The sequence below is a fragment of the Trachymyrmex septentrionalis genome, unplaced genomic scaffold, assembly GCF_001594115.1.
Source record: "Trachymyrmex septentrionalis isolate Tsep2-gDNA-1 unplaced genomic scaffold, Tsep1.0 scaffold63, whole genome shotgun sequence".
Lineage (NCBI taxonomy): Eukaryota > Metazoa > Arthropoda > Insecta > Hymenoptera > Formicidae > Trachymyrmex > Trachymyrmex septentrionalis.
The window spans coordinates 1,142,839-1,147,027 of record NW_017305811.1 but is presented as its reverse complement, the minus strand read 5'-3'; the positions used below and the strand labels follow the sequence as shown (position 1 = coordinate 1,147,027).

General features: G+C 39.5%; 1 long non-coding RNA gene across 1 annotated transcript in view; it reads left to right on the top strand.

Annotated features, from left to right (window-relative positions):
* The window catches only part of LOC108753050, an 87,270-nt gene extending 84,886 nt beyond the window's left edge, over positions 1-2,384 (top strand). Inside the window, exon 3 of the long non-coding RNA XR_001939594.1 lies at positions 2,261-2,384. This is a non-coding gene — a long non-coding RNA (uncharacterized LOC108753050). The remainder of the gene's footprint in view (positions 1-2,260) is intronic.
* The last annotated feature ends 1,805 nt before the right edge of the window (positions 2,385-4,189 follow it).

The window sequence follows — 4,189 nt, the reverse complement described above, 5'->3', positions numbered from 1 at the left end:
GAGGGGGGGGGGGGGGGGAGAGAAAGGAAGGGAAAAATGGAGAAAAAGGTCGAGAGCGTGGTACGCCGTGCCCAACGAGTAATAAGTTAGTAATAATATTTTCACAATATCTCTCCTGGATTGGATGTTATTTCATTATATTTTATTGCCTCTTACTATTACTCTTGCCAGTGCGGAAACCTCCCTCGGTCCCCGCTCATCCCTGTACCCTCCGCCACCCACTCGCCACCCTTCCTAGCCCCCTTTCGTCCCCCTTCGACCGCCGCCAACGTCCCGCTCTGTTTTATTATCTCGAGCCTCTCTCCGCACCGAGGGAATTCACTCGCGGAACTCATTATTGAGGGGTTTATTCTGCTGTAACCGTTGCTCTCGCCACTCGCCTGTCCCTCCCTCTCCCCCTCCCCTCCCCCCCTTCTTCCTTCTTCTTCGTTTATCTCTTCCTTCGTTTTTGACCGTGTTAGCCGTGTATGTCAAACGCAAAACGCAAGGTTCGCCGGTCTGTCAACGAGGCGTTTGCATTCTTCAAATTTTTACTATGTTCTCCCATTTTCACGTAAATTATTAATAAATACATAATCAAAAGTTTCCGGGCAACGAGTAATCTTATTGTATGGCTTGGATAAAGAATCTTTGCAAATAAAAATCCAGTATATATTTTGTATTAAGTTGAAACGAAAAAAAAGTTCATAGTGCTACCTTACTTACATCTTATCTACGCGTTTTTAAAAAATTTGGCAATTATATTATTTATTAGAGAAAAGTTTTAGTTTTAAGAATCTGTTTTTTCAATTGTTGGTACAATGATTTGGAGTTTTATATACAATCAAAGTCAAAATGTTCTTTTTATCTAATCCGTGATAAAAAATCTTAGGCATTTTATTAGAATTTTTAGGGAGAACCTTAAGCTTTCACACGTTAGAAAGTTCGCATTTTTTGTTGGACACGTAACAGAGCCGTAAAATGAGAAGAAAATTTTCTATTTTGTCCAGCTCGTAATTTCCTATACGTAAAAATTGCCAGACTCACAGGAGCTCAAAAGATGTAATGATCTTTCGAAAGTAGAGATCTCAAGCTTTAAAGTTATTTTTTTTTAATTCAAATTTCATTTAATTTTGACGAAGTTACATTTCGAAGTTAATACAGTGCTACGAACTTTTGTTCCGATTCTTAACGTATTGTAATATTCAACTTAATAAATATCTTGCTCGGCTTCCAAGCGCTCTATTTTATATATTTTATATTTGAATTGTATTCCTTGGAACCTTCGTTACTATTTTACATAAATTTGTTATCAAATTTTTAAATTGTATATTAGCAGAGGAAAGTTTTGGCAGCCACTGTAAAAAAAAAAGAGAAAGAGAGATACGTTATAATGTAAAAGATATTTAAAAAAAAAAACGAATCGCGTGGTAACACCATTGCTGGTATTGTTTCTCGCGTGAGAGCAGAAGACACTAGCTGAGTAAGATCCGCACGAGTGGGAAAAGTCGGGTGGGAAAAGTCAGCCGACCGATAAATCATTCTTTTACTTTGCCGCCCCGTGCAATCTTCGCCACCACAGCCGCGTATTTCTGCGGATTATCGTGTCTCGGAGGGAACGCGAAGGGTGGCTTGTATACATAGATAGAAGTCACTTTCGATCTTTAACCTTTTTAGCTATAAATGCCACATACGTATACGCGTCCAGTTGGGAAGATTGTAAAAAGAGCACGTAGAAGTTGAAATAGAGATATTGGATATTATAATAGAGCGGAATTACGTATATAACGGTTATGCAATCTCTTCAGATAATTATTGATTTATGTACTTTGTAAAACTTTTAGAGCGAATCTCACTCTTTACGAGTGAAATATCACTCATAAAGATTGAAAATTGAGCCGCTCTTTTCCAAGTCTTGGCTCAATTTTATCTCTTTAAAACGAGATTCCACTCCAAAGAATTTAAGGAGTAGTTTTTCGGAAGCGTCCGATCTTATTAATTTTTACACGACGGAAAAGCCACTTATACAGTAGTCCTGAAACAGTGTCGTATTTTGACGCAAGGAATGTATACGATGAAATAATAAATAGTAACAAATCTTACTGAAGAGAGAGCTGTAAGATTTCAAGAAATAGACACTCTTCTTTTACAAAATTAACATTTTTCAAAATTATTTATCGATTCATCTTGCCTCGGGCTTAATTTATTCCGCGGAACCGTCTCTCGCGTCGTTACTCACTTTTCTCAATCACGCCCCCTTTTTTCCTCTGTTTCGTGACAGGCTGGTGGACCACGGGAGGGAAACGTCGACGCGTGGATGGACTTCGACGAGAGCAATGCACCCCGCATGGAAAAAGCGCAGCCTCTACTGCGAGCGGTATCGACAGCGTACGAAGACATGTAACGTACAGGTGAGTTGTACCACTCGGGCATTACACGGCCGGGCGCACGTTGCAATTTCATGCGGAAAGTTTCGCCTTGATTCCACCTACGTAACGAGCGGCCGCGGCGTACCCCCTCATCGCCGGCTTCGATTTTCTCCTCCGCTTAAGGAAGCTCCGTTTTGAAAGCGAGAAACGACTCGCGTTACACGGACGAACAATGCCGACGGAGGGAGCAGAAAAAAAGGAGCACGCTCGATATATTGTACAGGGTGTCTCCCGGATATGTACCCTTTTCCTGTCCAGGCGATTCCGAATTTTCAGTTCGTTCAATTTTTCAATGTGTTAACGAAAAATATTCTATTTGTCCTATTTTTATAAATTTTAATTATTAAAACTCGCACTGCCTATATTTCTATCTAAATTAGCTTAAAATGTCAATAGAGAAACAAAATGAGGGAAAGATATTTATTTTTATGTAATATTACTTTGTGAATATATTAGAAATTACTTTATTCATTAATTATTTGTATCATCAGGCAACAGTGTTTCTCTAGGTAATTTGCTTTATATGTTTCAAGATAAACATAATTTACGAATAGCATTATTTTTATGCGCGACATATCAAACGAGTCATCGTTTGATATTTATAACCGTTACCATTTCTTTTCTTATCTCGGAGATAAAATTCTCATTATATATTTATACCCGCGAGGACACACGAGGCTCTCTCTCTCTCTCTCTCTCTCTGAGAGAGCTACCAAAGATCCAACGTAGCTTTTATCCGCGGTTCGGAAGGAACGGCGAACACCCTGTATAAATACCGGCGTGAGCGTCGCGCGTATTTGCGCGATATATTGCTCGTCGCGGCAGTCATGTGCACAAACTCGGCGACAGAAATAGCGAGTGTTGTCACCGAGAAATTGCGGCGGCCGATCATAAAAGTATTACATCAGCGGTCTGTAATGCTGCGCTCGCGCTCGCTCGCGCGCGTATATTATATGCGTTATTGCTGCAACGAGGCGCAGTGACACAATGTCGATTTGTCGCGACGACGATGCGATCAAACGTATATACGGACGCACACATCGTCCGCGAAGCGAAGCGTAATCACCTAAATAACCACCGGTGACTGCTTTTTCCCCTCTCTTTCGCCATCTCTTTTCCCACCTACCGCAGAAGACGCGCCAAGTCGGTTCGAGAAAATGCGTTGCATTTCGATCGGCGTGATTGCATCGCTGTATCGAGGAAGAGCGAATTTCCCTTAGTCGGTCTATTGCCTGTTGCAATCTATGTCAGGAGTAACAAGCGCCGCAAGAGAAATTCCAAGATTCTCTGGAGATACGATTTACTTAAATTCGTTGACTGATAGTCGAAGCTTAACAGAAGATTTGCTCGTGTAAAAGGCGCGATCTTTGGCTTTTTCTTAAATGGGGCATTTACATGAATCATTGAGTTAGTCACGTCAGTATGTCACGGCTAATTAGCGGTATTTACTAATTATATATCTCGACCGTGTTTGAGTTCCTCAAACTTTGTCTTAAATACATGTGTAACTGAAAGTGTAACTGAAATATAACGCTTACTTTAAAAGTAACAACTCAAAAAATGAAATTTCTCAAAAAAAGAAGAAAGTCTATTCTTTAACTTGATGGAAAATTATTAACCGATCAAGTAATATCGACAAAAAGGTATTCTTAATATAACCAAATGTCAATTTTGATTATATTAATTTTGTTTTACAACTTATAAAAACTACTTCTTTCGAGTTGTGACGATTTTGACAATTTTTTTTTAATCAGACTTTTTAAGTTACGTTTGACGATTTT